This window comes from Dendrobates tinctorius, unplaced genomic scaffold (genome assembly GCF_039654945.1).
Source record: "Dendrobates tinctorius isolate UK_male_01 unplaced genomic scaffold, ASM3965494v1 ptg000035l, whole genome shotgun sequence".
NCBI classification, from domain to species: Eukaryota; Metazoa; Chordata; class Amphibia; order Anura; family Dendrobatidae; genus Dendrobates; species Dendrobates tinctorius.
Window position 1 is genome coordinate 14,515,682 of NW_027361703.1, and position 24,319 is coordinate 14,540,000.

At 40.8% G+C, this 24,319-nt stretch overlaps 2 protein-coding genes across 3 annotated transcripts in view; one reads left to right on the forward strand and one right to left on the reverse strand.

Moving 5' to 3' along the window:
* IMMP2L (inner mitochondrial membrane peptidase subunit 2) overlaps positions 1 to 24,319 on the reverse strand; it is a 1,728,396-nt gene that overhangs the window by 1,067,076 nt on the left and 637,001 nt on the right. The gene's annotated exons all lie outside the window — the stretch shown is intronic.
* Positions 1 to 24,319, forward strand: part of LRRN3 (leucine rich repeat neuronal 3) — a 70,677-nt gene that overhangs the window by 38,186 nt on the left and 8,172 nt on the right. Inside the window, exon 2 of one of the 2 annotated variants that reach the window (XM_073573284.1) lies at positions 3,760 to 3,981. The exons of the other annotated variant lie outside the window; for it this stretch is intronic. The gene's annotated coding sequence lies outside the window, so the exon portion shown is untranslated. The remainder of the gene's footprint in view (positions 1 to 3,759; positions 3,982 to 24,319) is intronic. 2 annotated transcript variants of the gene reach the window in all.

Here is a 24,319-nt window from a genome sequence, read left to right on the forward strand (position 1 = left end):
ACATATCAGTTTATTGAGAATATATGTATAAAAATATACCGGTAGTTAAAAAAAAATCTATATAAAACAGTGTATCTCTAGTTGAGGGACACTTACAGTTGCCTGAACACAAAGCCATCTATATAGACCGCATTGCAAAGCACGAAAAAGAAGGGAGGATAATATAATGTCATTGAATTCTATTGCTTATTCTGGGGGCCCAAGAGAAGCAAGTGGAGGGACACATAGCCTGTAATATCGCTAGCAGCAGTGATCTTCCTATCGAAGGTAATTTATACCATTCACATAACATTGTTGAGAGATGTAATAAGGCTGTTAGGGGTCATGTCTTCACATTAAGACCTTGGCTAGCTAAAGGTACTGTCACACTTAGCGATGTACAAGCGATCCCGACCAGCGATATGACGCGGTCAGGATCGCTGGTACATCGCTAAGTGGTCGCTAGTGAGCTGCCACATAGGCAGATCTCACCAGCGACATCGCTGGGGTCGGGGGTCGCTACTTACCTGTCACACCAGGTGATCCTGTGTCCTCCTGCCCGGCTCCACGCGTCGCTCGTCGTCACAGCAGGAAGCGCCGCAGGAAGCTGACGACGAGAAACGGTCCTGAACGTTCTCGCGTGATCAGCGATAATCAGCGGGGGAGCGGGTTGTAGGTAAGTATCAGACACAGAGATATCGCTAGCAATATCGCTATAACGTCACAAGTTAGAGCGATATTGCTAGCGATATCTCTTAGTGTGACAGGCCCTTAAGACTTTAGTGGGAGGGCTCTTCTCATTCATATGCATTTGGATTATATTACCCTCCCTACTTTTCAATGCTTAGCTATGTGATCTATATAGATGGTTTTGTGTTCAGGTATCTTTAAGTGTCCCTCAACTAGTGGTACTCTATTTTTTATATAACTTGTTTTTAACTATAATGTTATATATTGACATTTTAACACTATTTCATAGATCGCTTCTTATTGCTTTGTAATTAAAGTGATATCTTAGCGATTCGTTTTAGAATTATAAAAAGTTCAGTTTTCAAAGCGAGGAAATATTCACACAGCCCAATATGAGGAAAAACAGTGGTACAAATTATATTTCATCTTCTGTCAAAATAAATGACTCTGGGAATGAACGTAATTGTCATTTATGATTTTTTTCTCCCTTTGTTACATGTACTTAATTGTTCCAATACATTTACAAGATGATTAATGGTCCTGATAACACAGGGAAAACAATCGAATGCGATGTCTCTATAAAGTGACTGAACATCCTACAGGAATGACGGCATGATATAAATTGGACTGGAAGAGCCAGAGATCGCTCCACAATGTCTGTGATGAATAAATAAATGAATAATTGTTGACTTCATGGCTAAAAAATAGAAAGAAAGGAGAACACTCACAAAACAAACCAAATGAAGCAAATGTCAAATGGGAATTGAATTTATTTCTACAGGCAAGTCTGACTGAATGTCACATTTTAATAAGAGCAAAGCATGCATCCCCATTGTAGGAGCACTCACTCTATTACTGTATTTGCCTTATAGCCAATGGATGGCTTCACATTTCATGCATCAGTTATGACTTCTGTCAACATAAGAGACGAAATAAGAATAAAATACACAACCTGCTAGAATCCAATATTTTATAATGAACAGCATTTATGTGATGTTATATCCTCCCCATAGAGCACAAGGCATAACTAGTCCATAAAGTGTATTGCCATTTGGTTAGCCGCCAATAGGAAATCAGTATATTTTATTTAAAGGAGGTTCATCAGCCCAAATTTACACTTCAAACTAATCCCAGAGGCATGTAAGGGAATAAGCAGCAATATAAAAGGGATATCCAAGACTTCACAAAAAAGCAAAAAATGTATCTAAGCACAAACAGGCAGGTAATTGCAACTTGCCTGCCTGTTGTGCACAGAGCCATTCTTCCCCGGCACAGAGCAGTTAGACACGGCTCCTGCCAGGGATTTTCTTTCTTTTCCGGTTCGCTCTACCTATGGGGCGAGACTTCCGAGGTCATTCTGATTGACAGCCAGATCCCTGCTGCCTAACTGCGGGAGTCGGCTGTCAGTCATAATGACCTTGGGAGTCCCACCCCATTGCATCAGGAGACTGGAATGCTCTGTGACCACTTTTGCCATGGAAGAACGGCACTGTGCACACAGGCAGGTAAGTTGCAATTGCCTGCCTGTTAATGTTTAGATACATTGTTTGTTTTTTTGTTAATTATGCAAATTGTCTCTTCAGAGAGGAAGAGGACTAGAACTCTAGTGCCACCTATTGGAGGTAGCAATCCTAAAAGTCAATGTTGACCCTTTAACGAGCCTAGTTACATGACTTAGGATAAAAGCCAAGCCAGAATCTCCATTTGCAGACACTGTGTTTCGGGGTACTGCCCCTCATCAGTGCAAAGTGGGAGATCTGGTTTGGCTGTGAGAGAGGCGTCTGACCAATGTCCAAGAAGTATCATTTCTCCTTGCGGAGAATGACATGCTAAGCATGTCGAGGTGAGGAGACTTAAAGCCGCAATGCTCCTCTGGGAAATATGCTAATTGTCTCTTCAGAGAGGAAGAGGACTAGAACTCTAGTGCCACCTATTGGAGGTAGCAATCCTAGAAGTCAATGTTGACCCTTTAACGAGCCTAGTTACATGACTTAGGATAAAAGCCAAGTCAGAATCTCCATTTGCAGACACTGTGTTTCGGGGTATTGCCCCTCATCAGTGCAAAGTGGGAGATCTGGTTTGGCTGTGAGAGAGGCGTCTGACCGATATCCAAGAAGTATCATTTCTCCTTGCGGAGAATGACATGCTCAGATTCTGTTGAACTCACAGAGTCACAGAAAGAAAACACAAAACGCTGAGTCTGTTTAGGACACAGAACTACAGTGCTGCACCCGCGGTAACTGATCACAGGAGTAGCAGTAGATGGCGATACTTACTCCGTCTAGACCTACCGACAAGGATCGGGTGTAGAGCATCGCAACCGTGGACGCACGAAGAGCTGCAACTGCAGTGCGGCAAAGACAGAGCCGCTGTAAATACACTGCTAACTAGCAGGCGCAATGCTGACGCTAGACTGCTGAGGCAATGGAGCAATAGCGCGCTGGTGTTTATACTGGCAATAACTCAGGCACTCTCACAAACGTAGTATCAGAGGGTAGGGGTTTCCAATGAGTCATTCACCAGTCCATGCATCCATCAGCAAACCTACAGCAGCAGTATGACTATACTAGCGCATGGCGGAACAGCCATGCGCGCTTTTTATAGGGAACGGGACCTTCCGGAAATCTGCATGTCTCCAAGAGGAGCCAATGGGATCCGACACAGGACCTGAACACCTGACTCCCGAACTCCGATGGGAGTTCGTCCCATGAGCATGCTCAGACGCTGGAGTAGAGGACTTAGCCTCTGGAGAGAGTTGCCGCAAGGCAATCTCCTCTGCAGTCTCCTCTACAGCAGATAAGGAGCAGGAGACTGCAGAAAGTGAGGATCTAGATTTCAGCAAAGGAGAGGCAGAAATCTGACTCCTAACACTCCATGGGTCATAAAATATTAGCATACAAGAATATGTGAAATTATGCTAAGGATCCTGGAAAATAGATGATGGCAGACAAGTATGAGAGAGGCACTCCCATTAAAGGTTTTAACCTCTTAATATCTTTCAGTCATCATATTGAATAGTACCGTGTACTTACAATTGCTCATTTTGCCTTTCTACCCAGTTAATTCTTCTCTTTTCTCTGCTCTGTGTAGAAAATGGAAGTGTCTTTTCCCTGCATGAATCATCCCTCTCTTCATCTACTGACCCATCTGCCAGGGACTTTTGCAGTGACTTATGACTTATACAGGAAACATTGACCTCCTGTTTCTACATAGAGCTTACCAGGATTCAGCTAGTCAGTTTTTAATCACGTGATGTAAAGATCTAAAAGAAAAGAGAAGACTTAACTGGGTAGAAAGGCAAAATCAGCAATTGTAAGTATACAGTGTTATATAATATGATGACTGCAATATATTAAGAGGATTAACAAATTTGATGGGAGGAGATCAGCTTTAAGTCTGTCTGTTCCAAGGATATGCACAGCACAAGAATGGGCTTTATTTTAATCTTTGTAATAGGGCCCTTCATGTCTGTGCAAGTACATGTATATCTCCTAACCTTTCATTGGTCAAAACCACCACTTTGTAATGAGCGCTCAAGAGCTGTGAAACAGACACAAATACGGAGCTAAATCACACATAGTAGATCATGATTTTATATATACTTTGTTCTGCTAAACATATACAATGTATCATATTAAAATACAATAATATTAATGAAGCGCTCAGCAGAGCAAAACATAGAATTAAAAATAAATACAAATCATGTTTTTCTCGATAATTAGCGGTGACAGTACGTCTACAAGCACATAATTCATGAAGCTACGTAAATCAAATCAGCGAAGATAAAATGCTGCCAAGACTCAAATGTTCATTCTCTATAAAGGGAATGTTAATGAGTAATATCTGCTCTTTAAATTATCACTTGTCAGCAATATCAACACCAGGCTGTCATTACATGCATATACCTAAATGGAAAGCCTACAGCTATGTTACATGCTCTTCATCTGGAATTTTTCCTAATTTACACATACTGTATATCCTCACATGCTATCAAGTGGAATTCCAAAAAACCTTGTTCTCGCAAATAAAAATACTCATGGAATATTTGCATAATAACCATAGGGCATTGCAAACACGACAATACACAAGGTCATGACCTCCAGTGAGAAAAGATGTCTGTCATCCAGTGAAAGGTGACTTCTGTCCCAGGAAAGAACGAGCTTTTGTAGTGCATGAAGAGAAAAACCTGAAGAAAGAAATATATACTTGTGACACCTTAATCTATGTATCCTTTTAAAAGAGGCCCTAAACTGAAGACATAAATAAATGTCAGCCAAGGTTTACTGATATTGCTGCTATAATAATGACCATATCTAATTATTTAATCAAAAGTATTTAGTTATAGAGCCAAAATATATTTCACACCATGTCCAGCTTCTATTTTCTGCATTACAATGCCCCAGATGTATGCAACTATATTGTCTATACGGTGGTATTTGTTTGCCATCAATTACCATCAAGGAAGAACACTTTGGCATATTTATAACTAATGACGTTAAATTAAATACCCAGCATATAGTAAGACTAAACACAAAATATATATATATATATATATATATATATATGTATACCGTATTTTTATTCTTACTTTCCGACCCAAAATTTGGAGTGGTTCTTATGATTCAGTGTGTCTTATAGTCCACAAAATATGGTATATATTTTAACATAGCTGGGAAAGACAGGGTTAAATCCTAGCTTTGCAGTGCTTAATTAGAAGAATCTGCAGTGTTTCTCTAAGGCTGGTTTCACATTAGCGCTTTTTAAGCGCACGCACGGCCGGGGGTAACTCCGCCCCCGAGCCGGCTCTCTGCCCGGCGCGCCCGCCCCTTGCTTGTAGCGCCGCCTCCTAGCGCACAGCGGCGCCTGCGATCGGCGCACCCTATCTTTAGCATAGGGTGCGCAGATCGTGCGCAGGCCGTGCGCTAGTTGCGCTTTGACCTGCACTGCGCACTTTTGACGGTGCGCCGTGCGCGCCAAAATCAAACTTTTCGGATTTTGGCGCGCACGGCGCACCGTCAAAAGTGCGCATCGCAGGTCAAAGCGCAACTAGCGCACGGCCTGCGCACGATCTGCGCACCCTATGCTAAAGATAGGGTGCGCCGATCGCAGGCGCCGCTGTGAGCTAGGAGGCGGCGCTACAAGCAAGGGGCGGGCACGCCGGGCAGAGAGCCGGCTCGGGGGTGGAGCTACCCCCGGTCGTGCGTGCGCTTAAAAAGCGCTAATGTGAAACCAGCCTAAGAAGCAGCAAGTAGGTTCATTGTGTAGCAGTCTCCTGAGAGTGTCCGTCTGCTGCATTGTTCAGTTTGGGACATAGGATCAGTGGCACATTCGGTCTGGGGGATAAGGCCAATAGCACTGTTTGGACTGGGGCATAGTTTAAATGGCACTGTTCTGTCTGGGGTATACTTTTAGTTGCATTGTTCATATGTATAAATCAAATCTAATGTCTGAACACTTTATGAAGAAAGCATTACTTCAACATTTAGGGCTCATGCACACATTGAGTATTTGGTGAGTTTTTTACCCCAGTAATTGTAAGCCAAATCCAGGAGTGGGTGAAAAATGCAGAAGTGGTGCAAATGTTTCTATTAGGCCGGGGTCACACACAGCGAGATACGGCCGAGTCTCGCAGGTTAAAACCAAGCTCTGGCGCCGGCACTCCGGAGCGGAGCGTGCAGCCACACAGCAATACATGGAGCTGCACGCTCCGCTCGGAGTGCCGGTGCCAGAGCTTGGTTTTAACCTGCGAGACTCGGCCGTATCTCGCTGTAGTGTGACTCCGGCCTTATACTTTTCCTCTGACCGTCCCACTCCTGGTTTTGGCTTACACATACTGATGTAAAAAACTCACCAAATACTCAATGTGAGCATGAGCCCTTTCTCTGGATGTACTGTGAACATGATCAAGCAAAAATAGAAATGCATAGTATACTACAACACTATAAAACATATAATAAGTACATTTCAGCATTATAAAGATAAAGTAATCTGGTAATTTTATTGTCCCACAGACAGCCGTGGATCGTATGTGCTAAACTCATCTGAGCTACACCTATAAAAATAGCTCATGTATTTCATGACTCATGGCTTCTGATAGTCTAACCCCTTCATAACCAGAGGTATTTTCGTTTTTGCGTTTTCGTTATTTGCTCCCCTTCTTCCCAGAGCCATAACTTTTTTATTTTTAGGTCAATATGGCCATGTGAGGGTTTTTTTTTTGCGGGACAAGTTGTACGTTAGAACAAAATCATTGGTTTTACCATGTTGTGTACTGGAAGATGGGAAAAAATACCAAGTGCGGTGAAATTGCAAAAAAAAGTGCAATTTAACAATAGTTTTTTGTTTTGATTTTTTACTATGTTCACTAAATGCTAAAACTGACATGCTATTATGATTCTCCAGGTCATTACGAGTTCATAGACACCAAACATGTCTAGGTTCTTTTTTATTTAAGTGGTGAAAAAAATTTCCAAACTTTGTTAAAAAAATAAATTAAAAAAATTGTGCCATTTTACGATATCCGTAGCGTCTTCATTTTTGTGATCTTGGGTTGGGTGAGGTCTTATTGATGTTTTTAATGATACCATTTTGGTCCTGATACGATCTTTTCATTGCCCATTAATGCATTTTAATGCAATGTTGCGGCAACCAAAAAAAGTAATTCTGAAGTTTTCACTTTTTTTCTCATTACGCCATTTAACGATCAGGTTAATTATTTTTTTATATTGATAGATCAGGTGATTTTGCAAGTGGCGATACCAAATATGTCTATGATTGATTTTCTTTTTAATTGTTTTATTTTGAATGGGGTGAAAGGGGGGTGATTTGAACTTTTGTTTTTTGTATTTTTTTATATTTTTTATTTTTTTTTTACTTTTGGCATGCTTCAATAGGCTCCATGTGATGATCAGATCGCCTGCATTTAACATAATTGCTGACTTGCTATGCCTGTTGGCCAGCGGGCAGCGCTCATAGTAATCCAGTAGTGACAACCATAGAGGTCTGCAGGAGACCTCTGGTTGTCATGCCAACCCATTGGTGATCCACGATCACCTGGCAGGGGTCACCGATGGGCAGTTATCCGGGGCGCTGGCTGGAAGTGCTAAATGCCGCAGTCAGAGTTTGACAGCGGCATTTAATGGGTTAATAGCTGCGAGTGGATCACGATTCCACCCGCGGCTATTAGAGGCACATGTCAGCTGTTCAAAACAGCTGACATGTGACGGTAAAGATGTGGGCTCAACGCTGGAGCCCACATCTAAAGGGAGGGTGTCCGACATCAGCGTATTATTAAGCCTGATGTCGGAATGGGGTTAAAAACAGTCTTGTTTTAATACCACAAACATCTATGATACAAGGTTAGTAGATAAGAGATATAGATCAGCCAAACTTAGTTATTCTTTTGGGTGTGACATTATAATGAAATGTTACTGTAAATATTAGTTATGAGTGAACGTGCTTGGATAACGTTTTATCAGAGCACGCTCGGGTGTTATCCGAGTATCTTGGGTGTAATATGTCTGAGTCCCTGTGGCTGCATGATTTGCGGTCATTGGACAGCTTCAACACATGTGGATTGCCTGTTTCTTAAGGAATCCCCACGTGTTGAGACTTCTCAACAGCCGCAAATCATGCAGCCACAGGGACTCGAACATAATATACGAACACACCCAAGATACTCGGATAACACCCAAGCATGCTTGGATAACAATAATCATTTGATTATTGGGATTAAGCATTATCTTGGCTGAAAGTTGTTAATGCTACCATCTCCGTTAAAAAGATATAGTCATATATAATTACTTATTTGTGTGTATTTGCTATGGTAGCCACCTCGCTCCCCCATACTCACCTTCCCTCTCCAGCGTCGCAGCATCCTTCTGGCCGAGGCTCGTGGTGTCCTCCTTCTGCACTGACTGGTCCACAGCCGTCGGCATCACTGCACTCTTTACGCATGCGCCGTATACCACGGCCGCGCGTCCTTTCTCCTCCTTGGGCTCCGGCGGTGCCCTGACCCGGAAGCACCACCGGACCAATGGGCGGCTGTAGCCAGGTACTGTATATCAGGCAGCCCTCCTCTAGTGGAGGCACCTGATCTTTGTGGTCCACACTGCATTAGGCTTGTGTCCCTTCGGTGCCTGCATTTACCTGCTCATCTCTGTTTGTGTCCATCCAGCCGTGCCTCCTGTGTCCCGCTCCGTGCCTCCTGTTTTCTTCTCCATGACTCCTGCTTCCTGCTCCATCCTGCTGTCCCGTGGTCCTCCCCTGCTCCTGCAGTCCTATTCCAGTTCTGACTCCTGCTTCCTGCTCCATCCTGCTGTCCCGTGGTCCTGCCCTGCTCCTGCAGTCCTATTCCAGTCCTTGCTCCTGCATCCTCCTCCATTCTGCTGTCCCACGGTCCTCTCCTAGGCGGCAGTTCTACTCCCATCCTGCTTCCTGATTCCCACTTCCCCTAGTATCCTGTGCTCTCTTTTTGTCCCGTGAAGGGGCTTCCTGCTTCCCTAAGAGCTGCCACTCTCGGTACCGGCTATCGTGGTACTTGAACCCCTGGGCCTGCTCCTAACGATCCCTGTATAGGGGTCGGCACCACCTGGTTGGCTCACCCGGGGGCCCTCGGTGCCACGATCCAGAGGGTCCACTCCAGAAGGCTTGCCTCGCAGAGCTGTAACAGTATTTAGTTAGGAGATTACAGGGATTTTGACGGACTACCAATGTTGAGCGCGGCGCCATGTCGACATAGCACAGTGCCAACCTCTGCAGTCAGGTAGGCTGATAGACCTATAGGGAATTATTAGGGTCAGTCTAGCATACCATACTCCTCCTCAATATTTGTTATATTTTTTTAAGGGTTGGTATCAAAGTTTTCCAATACTTTTAATTATATCCAGTAAAGGTTAATTTTTAAAAGGGATTTGTTTGTTCTGTTGGTTTTTCATTCAACCTATACTACAGACTTTTTCAGTTGTATGCTTATACAGTATAACTGCATATGCCTACAAGTTACTCAGTGCTATGCAGAATACATGATTAAAACAAAGGTATACTGGCATAATTTGCCAAATTTATATAAAAAAGCATTTAGTTTCATCTTTTATATTTACTTTTATTTACTAAGGTAGAAAAAAACTTCACCTTTTGTATACATTGTTTTATTCTCTAAATATAAAATGAAAAATGAAGCAACTTTGCCAAAGGTCCTATTTCATTTTTTTTCTATGATGCAAGAATTCAATGCAATCGTGTACATTGCATTTAAGATAGTTATCACCGTGCATAAAGATGAATATGCCACGATAAAGAGCCTAAAAGCTTGTGCTGGATTACTACAGGATTATATCTTGTTTTGCGAACCCAAAAGAGTTAAAGGGAATCTGTCACCAAGGATTTGTTACCCCCATCTGAGATAAATATGATATAGGGACAGAGATCCTGATTCAAGCAATGCATCACTTATTGGGCTGCATGTTGTAGTTTTGATATAATCACTTTTTTATCAGCTGCAGATCTAGCAATTCTCTGAATGCTGAGCTCTGTATAGCCCCGCCCACATCACTGATTGGCAGCTTTCGGTGTTCACTGTGCATGAGCAGAAAGTTGCCAATCAGTGGTGGGGACAGGGCTATGCAGAGCTCATGAATACAGAGGAATACCTGACAGCAATCTACTTCTGATAAAACAGTGATTTTATGAAAACGAAAGCACACAGTCCAATAAGTGAAACATTGCTGGAATCAGAGTCTCTACCCATATATAAAGCTGCTCTCAGATTAGGTGGGAAAAAAAATCTAGGGACATATTCCCTTTAAATGTTAAATCTAGCTTTTATGTATCAGTGTGCTTTGGTCGACCAGTATGACCTTTATCCTCTCATGGTTCACTCAGCAATGGTTTACACATAATGAACATTTAGTCTGAAGCCCCCTATGTTACACAGAATGTTCAGTGCATGAACGTCTCTAGAGGAATCATACCGCGGTGTGTAAGGATAATGTATAATTCACAAAGCAATTATAATATCCTTTGCCTTGTATTAATTAAACTGTGGCAATGTGTCACAAAACAGCATGATGTTCATTTCCAGGTGTGTGACCATGCATATAGTGGTGTATTAGCTATTTCTCCAAATGTATGAAAGATGCTTTCATACATTGGGGTTATATTACAGGTTTGTTTGCAAATTTTAATAAACTATATAATCCCAGTATTTTTGTGATATTATGAAAATAGCAAAGAAAAGCAGGGCATGACTGCAATATGATGTACATGTATACCGCTAGTCACCAATAACGAGCGCGCATGCGCAGAATTAAGTCTTGGCTTTCCATATGTCCCATTTCTTACCTAAGCATACGGCCATCTTACTGCTAGCAATGAGCCTCATTTCGAGATGTTTCCTATTGACTAGTATAAACCTGTAATCACAGCACACCTCTCATACAGTACGTAACATACAGAACTTATGGTATTGTCATTCTAGTTTTCAATGCCTGTGACTTAAATTTCTGATGCTAATGGATGCACATGCTAATGGCAACATTCAGACTCAGGGAAATATATGAAGAATTATGGTTTCAAAAAATGAATATACCTACTGAATGAAATTGACTTTTGATATGTTTATTTATATGGCAATATGGAAAAATATTCTAAATTCTCCTTCAGGTCAACAAGCGCAAAGAAGTAGATTGGGTGACCGCCAACATTGGATTTTCTTCTCCTTTGGAATATTGTAACGATTTCCTCCTTCTAAGAATAAGTCATAGCCCCACAATCTTTGTGCACTTCTGACACTTTATTTCCTTCTTCTGAGTCACCAGACTATTATAAATCACTTCTTTTTCGGTCCTTTATCAGCTGTGTACCACTTAACCTAATACTTAGCTAGGACGGAACACACCGAATGCTTTCAAGGTAAAATCTCGAGTCTGCACACAATAGTGTTCCTTGCTACACATTGATTTGGGGGGGCATTGTCTGATTTTAGACAACATCATTTACCCTAGTGGATGCCATGAAATATCCACGCCTGACGTCTTGTCTATACTGTGTGCTATATGCAGTATTTGGGGCAACAATTGAAGGCTGCCATTTCCAATAGACATTATACATAAAATAATTTGTAACAAATTAAACAAATATAATAGAATTGAACAACTTCACAGAAGTCTTTCATTATCACATGGATACATTTTACTAAAAACACTTAAAGTGAAGCTGTCAGCAGTTTTAGCCGATATAAGATACGGCCACCGCCTTGCAGAGCTTATCTACAGCATTCTATAGTAACAGAAGTGTTGCTATAAAAACACAATTCTCGCCATGACATGAGAGGGCCAGTGCTATGTTACAGTAAAGTATTCACACGTCATCTCGTGACCATTTGTCTTGCATTTTCTCCTAATGCTTTTGTATTTTGCTGCTCTCATACAAATCATACACCTTACAATGACCATTGGCATGAAACAGTCACGATGGTGAACCTTGTTCACGCGTCCTTGTGTGGGTCCACGAGATACCTTTGGGAGAACAGCTGTGCCGTATAATGAATTTTTGGAGACCTTGAGTCTTCCTTAGTGGCTTTGCTATTTAGTTTTGTGCCGTATAATGCTTGCCACCTCCTGATCTGTTCCCTTATTGCCAGCGTGGCTTCAAGCAGGGCTACTGGTGCAATTTTATTTTCATGACTGGCTTTCTATTGAAGTGGAATGAGAAAGATTGCCAAGCACTGATGCTCTCTTTTCTGCATTTTGCCCAGTGTGACTTGGCTCTTAGCTGTCTGTTGCTCCAGTGACGAGAAACAATGCACAGCTTATTCATGCGCTGAATGTCTTCCATTTCAAGCATTAGTGACACCCCCTAGTGAACCAGTGCGTGAGCCATTAATGACAGCCACTGATACAAACCTAATTAAGGCAAACCAGGCATTCTCTGGAACAGGGATAATTAGTCCTCAAAGGGTCACTATGACTTCAACTTTTCTTTCCATTTAGAATAAAAATTATTAATTAGTATGCATCATACCAGAATTTAGATGCATTTTAATAGGATAACTGTATGCAGGCAAAAGTTCTCCGTGGAGGACAAACAAAGCCATCTTTGATGTACTAAGGACTTTCAGGACGTATACACAAACAATGCTCAGCATCAGTTTTGCTTAGAAAGTAAAGATATATTTAATTATGGTAGATATGGAACTGTGTACATGACAAGGCATCACCCCTTGTAGGTCGGTGGACCCTAAACCATTTATATTACCATGAACAAAAGATTACGGCACTAACAAAGACATGTAAGACCCCTTCAAGTTTTCTTATTACATGTAGTACAATGGAGATAAAAAAAGCACTTTTATCTATTTTTTTTTGCTGGAAATGCCACTGGACTACATCAGAATACATTTAAGGCAGATCCACATGTGTGGAACAGATCATATTTATAGGCAGTTTTCTAGGCAAGAAATTGAAATATATAGTACTGATAACATACTCATGCAATACAGATAATTTAAAGTGGTTGGCCAGGCTTGGGGTTCAAGTCTACAGTCACTCTACATGACTGCAGACATGTTAATCCTCACACCGTGCACTGTCAGTGTTCTCCAGTGCCAGGAGCAGGCAGGCATGTGATTGCAAGTATAAGATTTGCATACATGCAGTCACGTGCCAACTAGACGTGCGCAGCCTCACTCAATACAAGTGAATTGAGCAATGCCGGACACATCGAGTCGGAACGTGGCTGGAAGTATATGTATTGCATAGTTGCAGCCATATCACCGTATGCTCCTAGGACACACACAAGAGAATCCTGACTGCACACTTGAACCCTAATCTTCAACAACCCCTTTAGGAATTTAAATACTCTTCATTGACTTCAAAGTGAGTTTTCCATCTGTAAAATGAATTAAAGTAGTGTTCCCCAGCCCAAGTCCTCAAGGCCCAGCAGGTCATATTTTCAGGATTTCCTTTGTATTGCACAGATGATGCAATTATCATCTTGGAAATACTAAGGAAATCCTGAAAACATGACCTGTTGGTGGGCCTTGAGGACTGGAGTTGAGGAACACTGAATTAAAGTGAACATGCTAAATTTAATGGTCAGACCATGGCCGCAGTCAGACAAGTGTATGAAAAATCATTTGATTTTTATCCAGAAAACTCAGACAGTTTTGATCTGTACCATTTGTGTGACATGTGTGCCTTCCATTTACCTCTGTTTTTTGTCCATGTGACATGCCTATTTATACTCGAACATTTTATAATGTACATGATCAAATGCACTTTCCTATGTAAACATTGATGCATGGGATCCAATTTTTATTTTGTGCACCCATTGACTTGTATTGGTGATTCTCATCTGATAACCGAAAGAAAATAGTGCAAGAACATTTGGTCTGGTTGAAAAACCGGTCATCTGAACAACCCTATTGAATAACTACAATTTATATGCTGTCCGATTCTTATTTTTTTATATTTTTGATATGTTGTCTCCCTTATACATAAGATCATGTTTTTTTCTGATCATCCAAACGAGCCCCTATAGATAGAAAATATACCCATACTAGTAAGAAATAAAGTGCTCATGTTAAAGGGGACTAGCTGGTACATTTCATTTATGTATGCCAACTAAATTTTCAAGACTCAACCTATTGGAGAATTAGTATGGTATATTATTTATTCACATCACTCCCTGCCCCCAGTGGAGCTTACACATGCACGCACCATAGGCAATTTCATTAGAAGTCAATTAACCTATTTTTGTGCTAGCAGGCGTCAACATGCTGCTTGTATGCAAAATGAAAAATCAGGTAACTGAACGTTAGCGCTTATAGATGGTTGAAGAGGAGACTTCTTTCTTGAAGGCAGCTCAGAAATCCCATGACTATGAGAGGACAGCTAATAAATATGACAATCTGTTTCATATTATAAAGATTATTATTTCTTGGAGGAACATTGGAGAAAACACAGGTCAATGACCACCTTCATAAACACAGTTTATAGAATATCTGATATCCTATATGGGTAGGCCCCAGTGCAAAATCTCCAACAGGGCCCCCAACTGTTATACGTTTTTAATAGTATTGATCTTCTCATATGGGTCAAAGGAACCTTTTAGTCCCTGATTGGCTCCAGGGTCCAGGTGTGATTGCAACACATTGCACACAAAGCTATGCCCCTGACTTTTCTGCTATATTGTTAAAGAGATCAGAAGGAAGCTATTTAGCTGAAAGAAAAAAAGAAGGCATGCTTCCATCGTAATCTGCTGGACCAGAATCCATGAACACAACCACCAGTGACCTGACTGCTGTAGACACTGTTTGGCTACAGGGTCAGAAGACTGGTGGTGGGTACATGGTCATGTCCATTCTGCTGGAAATCTCTGAGTGGCAGTTCAGGAGCTAGATCATATTATAATGATGAATATACGTTCTTTTTTGTCTTTCATCAGGGCAGCTACCCACTGATGATGTTAAAAATATAGCAAGAAAGTTCTCTTTCATAATTTATTTTGCAGTAACGCAATATTGTAAAGTTTGACAGAATGGTATAACGACACACACCTCTGACACAGACTTGGGTATTGACCACTTTTCAATTTATTCATTCACTTCCAGAGGAAAAACAGAGGATTGACATCATGTAGATTATCAGAACAGATGATTCAGAAATTTATGAGGCACGCACACATTAAAAAAGACAAGTGGGAACACATGCAGGCTATTAAATACCAGTGCTGATTCCAGGGAGACTACATCCACAACATATCTGATAAGAACATTAACTGCTAACACGTTCTAATAAAGTTTTATTTCAAGCACTTACTTCGTCGGATGGCTCACTTTTTTGTGGAATATTGGCAAAACCCATATGCCTTAGGGATATTAATTAGTAAAACTGATTGGTTAAAGATGCTATCTGTTTTAACGAAATGGATGTACACCTTTCAGCATTTATTCAGACAAAACATAATTTATGTCCTGTGGACCAAACGACCCCGAGCTGCTCAATACAGTGGTAGCTTACTAAGGCTGCATTATTATATTACTGTGCTCATTATCCATAATGTTTAGCTGTAGGCCACAATTATCAGTGCAGTAATAGAAGAGAAATGTATTTCCATCTCTAAAATACATCAGGTTACATTAGCTAATATTACACCGTCTTGTCCTGTACAATAATTAAAATATGGTGACAGTATAATGGGCAATGGTGCATTGAAAGCAATTTGGATAATGCTCAAATATGAAAGGTCACACATGTACAGCAGCAAATTCTAGAGGTGAAAGCGACAGGCAAACAGGCAATAATGAAGGAGTGTAGAATTTTTGTTACAATTCTTGTATTATAAATAAGCCAGGATGACAAAAGTCCTAGGGTATATAAAAAATGTCAATTAGGTGTATGGGACTACATTGTTTGTGCATTAAGATACCCCCCAGCTACCATAGTGCAATGGTTTTGCAAACGTTACTATGCAATACTACATACATTATAATGTGCTAACCTTGACCATCACATGATGACCTTGGCTCTGCCCCAACATTATGCAGCATATTACTAGTAACAAAATCAAAATAATTGTTTACATTTGCAAGACTGTGTTCACACCTGAGTTAGTTTCTCGGTTCAGTTCCAGGAAGAAAGAAATGGATTTTACGTAGAGGACAGAGTTAATATTTAAAGAAGCTTTTAAATCAAAGATTTTATCCTCTTAATATATTGCAGTCATCATATTATATAGCACTATGTACTTACAATTGCTCATTTTGCCTTTCTACAAAGCAAATTCTTCTCTATTTTCTACTCTATGTAGAAAAATGATGTTTCTTGTCCCTGCATTTATCATTCCCCTCTTTAGTCTCTGAACCAGTTACTCTTCTCCCCACTTTCAGGGACTTCTGCAGTGATGACTCATACAGGGAAAATTGACCTCCTGTTTCTACATAGAGCATAGAAGGATTCAGCTAGTCTGTTTTCAATCATGTGATGTCATAGACCTTATGGAAAAGAAAATAATTAGCTGAGAAGGAAGGCAAAATTAGCAATTGTAAGAACACAGCTATATAAAATGATGATTGCAATATATTAAGAGGATAAACATTTTGATGGGAGGAGTGCTTCTTTAAGGGCTAAAAACAAAACCAAAATGGACTCCATTTACTTTGCTTTTTGGAATGGTGTCTGTCATCTTTCTGCAAAAATAGGGCAAGAGTTAAAAGAGCTTAAGATATTCTGGTGATGTGAGAGATAAGACTAGGAAAAGCAAGAGGAAAATTACCATCTACAGAAAAGTTGCGTTCCATGACAAACATATGAAGAAGGAGAAAATTATTCTGCTCACCCTCCTCCTTTCAGCCAGCAATCACAGGAAACATGGTGCACTTGGAAAAGTCAATCCCATACAGAAGTATCCAAAATTGTTAAAAATATCTTTCTCGGTGTATATTCCATAAAAAGATTAGGGAAAAGGTCTGTAAGACATGGGCGGTATAACTCTTTTCGAACCTTTGAACTTCCTGGTTCATAGTCATAACTAGCTTGAATCTAGGTTTGAAATGAGTAATAACTCCTATGTCTTATAGACCTTTTGCCTAATCTTTAATGAAATATAGACTTAAGGCCCCGTCACACTAAGCGATATCGCTAGCAATATCGCTATAGCATCACTGGTTTGGTGACATTATAGCGATATTGCTAGCGATATCGCTATGTCTGATACTTACCCCCTACCGCTCCCCCGCTGGTTATCGCTGATCGCGCGAGAACGTCCTGGGTCGTTTCTCGTCGTCAGCTTCCTGCTGGGCTTCCTGTGGCGCCGACGAGCGATGCATGGACGCGGGCAGGAGGACGTCAGGATCGCCTCGTCTGACAGGTAAGTAGCGACCCCCGACCCCTGCTATGTCACTGGTGACATCTGCCTGTGTGGCAGCTCACTAGCGACAACTTAGCGATGCACCAGCGATCATGACGGCGTCATATCGCTGGTCGGGATCGCTGGTGCATCGCTAAGTGTGACAGTACCTTTCCGAAAATGTTTTGAACAATTTTGGAATAAGCTTTGGATTTTATCTACTCACTACTGATGAGTGAATGTGCTTGGATAACATGATAAGGGATTGGGTCAGCATGTGGGCCAGCCAACTTTTGCAAGACACAGAGAGACAGAGGCTGCCAGCAGCCCCCCCTGAAGATCTGGATACCCAATAATGGGGGACAAGCTTATCACAATGGACAGTCAGAGTGCCGTATAGATGAGGTTATTTTACTTTAAGGAATTGAACAGGGAATTATGGCATTGCAGGGTTCCCCAGATTGTAATCTGAAGGAAGCACGGGAATGTTTAGCAAGATTTGTACTGGTTAAAAAGTGTTTCCCATAGCCTGAAAAATACATTTAATCCTCATTCAAGCCAAAAGAAAGGATGCTGACACAAGCCTGCAATTGGGAACAATGTAAGATTAGAAGACACGCATTGTCAGCGTAGATAGATAACTTCACTGTAAAGGAGTTAATAGCAGTCCCATCATGATTTACTAGGGAGTCATTATCCATGGTTAAATATGAGAGAAAAGATTTAATAGATTTTTTTAAATAATGGCAGAACAGCATTATTCATCTCCAGAGGAAGTGTGTGGGAGTTGCAGGGTACAGAGTGGCACTGTATTAGTTTACAACATATTATCATATAATCTATCTATGCACAAAGTAGCAGCTATTATTTTTCATTTATAAGTGACAAATAAAGTTGTAATAAGCTCTTGCTGAAGAGTTGTAATAAGCTCTTGTTGTTGCCTGAATCACCTGCAGCATGAAACAGAGACCGGCTCCTGCATTCTAAACATCCATGTTTTACTCTGAAATGCTGTAGAGTTTCAAAGAAAAACGCTAAGTGCATCCTACCACTATTCAAATGCTTCAGGATGCAGCGGCAACCTTTCTGTAAATAAGTAAAAATTTCATATATTCCTCTGCAGCCCTTCTGGTCATTGAGGTCAGGAAACCTTGTGCTACTTGCTCAGCCATGTCCTTATTACTGTGCTAGCAGAGGTTAAATGACCTATGGAAGATGTATGACCATATCTGCACCTTATCTCTCTCTATCATAAGTAGCCAACTGTATCTAGCTTTGGAACACATACATCACTGCCAAAACACATGGGAATGAAAATCACAATCGTTTTCTGGAGTGTGACTTAGCTAGCTACGCATCTAATAACTTGGTAAATACTGCTGAGAGCAAAATAAATGCAAAGCTGCTATTAATACATAGCCTGAACGGGCTCAGCAAATGTCAGCACTGTGTGACTCTGCCTATATATGCTCCAAATGTCACTGCTCCAAAGAAGAAAACCACACAAAAACACTGTCCACTTCTGTATAATGTACAGTGCAGAATACACGGGAGCATTTCTGGTCTATTTCAAGACCTCTAGATTTGTGAGGAGAAAGAAAATCTAAGGGCAGGAAAATGAATGTGTTACCACTAAAGCCAAGCAGACAACAGATATTAAAATATGAAAGAGAGATCACTAATTTCTATCAGGATTATTAAACCAAAGATACCATTTCATGTGGCTTTCATTGTTTATTAATAACTCCACCCTTAGGGTGAGGGTATCAGAATCCTGTCAGCGCTGGCGAACTGCCACGGCTGAGCAGGGTGACTCACCCACACTGCAGGAGGGCCCGGGATCAGATGCTGAGGGGAAAGCTTAGGCAGATGGGACCTGGGACGTTGAAGGTAATAAGAAGCACAAGGACCTACGATCATGTGACCACAGGGGGCAGGGCTTAGCGTCCTGCTGCAGAAGATGAATGCAGGATTCTACAAGGACCCTGGCGTAGAGGAGAGGGGAACTCAGGTCAGACAAATAGGGGTCATACACAGAGAGGGCGGCGCGGTACAGGAGAGTCGAGCAGAGAATAGTCAGAACGTAGGCAAGGAGTCATACATAGAGATAGCTGCGCAGTACAAGAGGGGCAGTCAGAGAATAGTCAGGATGTAGGCAATGAGTCATACATGGAGAGGGCAGCGTAGTACAGGAAGGACAGGCAGAACTTGTAACGGGAACAGAACCAGATCAAAACCAAGCAAGCATAAAGTAGCACAGGCATAAAGCACAGACACACCAGGGTCACACACACTCGGCCAAGGGTCAAAGTATAAGCGACAAGGAATGACCCCACAATGAGGCTATAAGAAGCCTCCCAGAAACCCAGAGTGAGGCCATTCAGATTAACCTCTGAACTACCTAATCCCACAAGCTGAGCAAACCATGACAGAGGGCTTCAAGAAGACGTGTCGTGTGACATGAAGATCGTAATGTATTCCTACCTCAAATGAGATACTGTTAGTGAAGTTGCTACCTAGCATCACTGCAAAACAACTATTTTATGGATTATTTAATTTTAGACTTTAATAATATAGACTTTTATGGGCATGATGATACCAAGAGAGTTAAGTTGTTATATGCTTTTTAAATGTTTTTTAATAATATTATTTTCACTTCCTTCACTTGTACTATTTGCTACAATATCTTAGTATTACAGAATTTAGGAAAATTTACCATTTTATATAAAGATCAGCTACAGGCCACTTGAGGACTAAGATGACAGTAATCAAAGCAAATCAATGACTGGCAGGTACATCTAAGTGTTTAAATATCAATCAGATCTATCTCCAGTCACTTCTTTTAGAGGCATCTGTTGTCTGTATAACACAGCCACCACCTGTCCAGTATGGAGCAAGCTTCATACACATATATACTGACAGTGCACCAAGGGGTTAAAACATAATTAGATAAAAGGCAGCAGCAAAAAAAGCCACCCAAATGCACCTAGTCACACAGTCAGAGACTTTATAGTATATGTCTGGACATATGACCTTTGATTGAGAATCAAAAACAACTCATCAAATATATCACCAAGTACTATATACAAAATTAAGAGAGTGACAACTTTATACAGTGGGTACGGAAAGTATTCAGATCTCTTTAAATTTTTCACTCTTTGTTTCATTGCAGCCATTTGGTAAATTCAAAAAAGTTCATTTTTTCTCATTAATGTACACTCTGCACCCCATCTTGACTGAAAAAAATGGAAATGAACAAATTTTTGCAAATTTATTAAAAACAAAAACTAAAATATATCATGGTCATAATTATTCAGACCCTTTGCTCAGTATTGAGCAAAAGCACCCTTTTGAGCTAGTACAGCTATGAGTCTTCTTGGGAATGATGCAACAAGTTTTTCACACCTGTTCCTTGCAAATCCTTTCCAGTTCCATCAGGTTGGATGGTGAACGTTGGTGGACAGCCATTTTCAGGTATCTCTAGAGGATGCTCAATTGGGTTTAGGTCAGGGGTCTGGCTGGGCCAGTCAAAAATGGTCACAGAGTTGTTCTGAAGCCATTCCTTTGTTAATTTAGCTGTGTGCTTAGGGTCATTGTCTTGCTGGAAGGTGAACCTTCGGTCAACTCTGAGGTCCAGAGCACTCTGGAAGAGGTTTTCATCCAGGATATCTCTGTACTTGGCCACATTCATATTTACTTCAATTACAACCAGTTGTCCTGTCCCTGCAGCTGAAAAACACCCCCATAGCATGATTCTGCCATCACCATGTTTCACTGTTGGCATTGTATTGGGATTGTATTGGGCAGGTGATGAGCAGTGCCTGGATTTCGCCACACATACCACTTAGAATTATCACCAAAATGTTCTATCTTCGTCTCATTAGACCAGAGAATCATATTTCTCAATAGTCTAGGAGTCCTTCATGTGTTTTTTAGCAAACTATGTGGGCTTTCATAAATTTTGCAATGATGATAGGCTCCTGTCGGGCCACTCTGCCATAAAGGTCTGTCTGGTGGAGGGCTGCAGTGATAGTTGACTTAGTGGAACTTTCTCCCATCTCCCTACTCCATCTGTGGAGCTCAGCCACAGTGATCTTGGGGTTCTTCTTTACCTCTCTTACCAAGGCTCTTCTCCCACGATTGCTCAGTTTGGTTGGACAGCCAGGTCTAGGAAGACTTCTGGTGGTCCCAAACATCTTTCATTTAAGGATTATGGAGGCCACTGTGCTCTTAGGAACCTTGAGTACTGCAGAAATTCTTTTGCAACCTTGACTAGATCTGTGCCTTGCCACAATTCTGTCTCTGAGCTCCTTGGCCAGTTCCTTTGACCTCATGATTCTCATTTGGTCTGACATGCACTGTGAGCTATGAGGTCTTATATAGACAGGTGTGGGCCTTTACAAATCAAGTCCTATCAGTTTAATTAAACACAGATGGACTTCAAAGAAGGAGTAGAACTATCTCAAGGAGGATTGGAAGGAAATGGACAGCATGTGACTTAACTATGAGTGTCTGAGCAAAGGGTCTGAATACTTATGACCATGTGATATTTCAGTTTTTCTTTTTAATAAATTTGCAAAAATTTCTACATTTCTGTTTTTTTCAGTCAAGATGGGTGCAGAGTGTTCACTAATGAGAAAAAAATGAACTTTTTTTGAATTTACCAAATGGCTGCAATGACACAAAGTGTGAAAAATTTAAAGGGGTCTAAATACTTTCCATATTCACTGTATGCAATGTCTGATTATGTTAAGTACATTTGATATAAACTATATTTAAGATTACGTCAATATTAATCTTTCACCTTCAAGGCAGCCCTTTTTCTGATCAACCAATTAGGGTGGGTCTAGTTTTCGGCACTTCAAGCTGCTTAAATAGAACCTGTCAGTAGGATTTTGCTAAGCAAACTACAGGCATTGTCATGTTGTCACTGTTATATGGATTAAAATGATATCTGGGGTGAAGAAGACCATCTTGTGGTTCTTGTGTAATCAGTGTGTTAAAAGTTTTCAGTTACTGAGATGCTCGTGCTCCTGGGCGTGCCTGTCTTATCTTCCTGTTCTAAGTCAGAGAAACCAAGGAAATACCTACCCACAGGCTGCCCTGAAGTACAAAAATGTTCCTCATCATAGAGACAGAAAGAAAGAAAGACAGACTACTTGGGCTTTGTGGCCGGTCTGTGGGCAGGTAATTCCCTTGTTTCTCTAGCCTAGAGCAGGAAGATAAGACCCTATCTACAGTAAGTACCGTCCCAGAGCATGGGTTTATCATTAACTGAAAACTTCCAACATTGATTACACAAGAACCACAAAATGGATTTCTTCACCCCAGGTATCATTTTAGTCAGTGTAACAGTGGCAACATGGCAATGCCTGTAATTTACTCATCACAATTCTGCTGACAGGTTAGCTTTAAAGAATAGCTGCCAACAGGCCAAAAGTGGCCAGTTTTTGCTAATGTTTTATTCCCACTGTTCCCTTGAATGTTTATTTGTTGTTGTTTTTTTCAACATGTTTTATTTATTTAAAGAGCATTACAATAAAAGATAATCATACAAATCTTGAAGTAACAAGCTATTTGACAGGTGTAAAACTCACAATATTGGTTTAAAGAGCATTACCAAAAAGGAAGTCCTACAGGTTTGAAGGAATCAAGCTTATTTGATGCTTATTTGACAGGCATAATACTCATAAATGTCCCCCACCTCCCTTAACCCTCCCATCCCCCAACATATAAACCCCTTAAACGACTCGGCATTTGATTAACGATCAACAAGCTCAAGGAATAGGATTATGTCCGCTAATTTTCTGAAGAAGATACCACTGGGTATTTTCAAAATGTGTCCTTAGTTTGTCCCTGGTGTCTTGAGACAGTGATGGGATGAACAATGACAATGTACTTAAAAACTTCCCAGTCAATTTCTCTTTATTTGTCAGGGTGTCTAACCAGTCCATTCGAAAAATATACATTATGATGGAGTACATGAGAGATTTGGGTGGTAGCAATGGATTTAGCCAGTGTTGCAAAATGCTTTTTCTGGTAGCTGAGGCCATGTGAGGGCTTATTTTTTGCGGGACGAGTTGTATTTTTGAACAAAATCATTGGTTTTAGCATGTTGTGTGTTCGAAAACAGGAAAAAAACTCCAAGTGCTGTGAAATTGTACAAAAGTGCAATCCCACACCTTTTTTTGTTTGGGTTTTTTCCTAGGTTCATTAAGTGCTAAAACTGACCTGCCATTATGATTCTCCAGGTCACTACGAGTTCATAGACACCAAACATGTCTAGGTTCTTTTATATCTAAGTGGTGAAAAGAAATTACAAAATTTGCTAAAAAAGAAAAAAAAATTGTGCCATTTTCCAATACCCGTAGCTTCTCCATTTTTCATGATCTGGGGTTGGGTGAGGGCTTATTGTTTGCATGCCGAGCTGACGTTTTTATAGATACCATTTATGTGTAGATATGATCTTTTGATCACTCGCTATTGCATTTTAATGCCATGTCGCGACGACCAAAAAACCGTAATTCTGGCTTTTAGATTTTTTCCCTCTACGCCGTTTAGCGATCGGGTTAATCCTTTTTTTATTGATAGATCGAGCGATTCTGAACACGGCGATAACTGATATGTGTATGTGTGGGTTTTTTATTGTTTTATTTTGAATGAGGCGAAAGGGGGGTGAATTAAACTTTTATATTTTTTTATTTTTTTCATATTTTTAAAACATTTTTTTAATTTTGGCATGCTTTAATAGCCTCCATGGGAGTCTAGAAGCATCCACAACTCGATTGGCTCTGCTCCATAT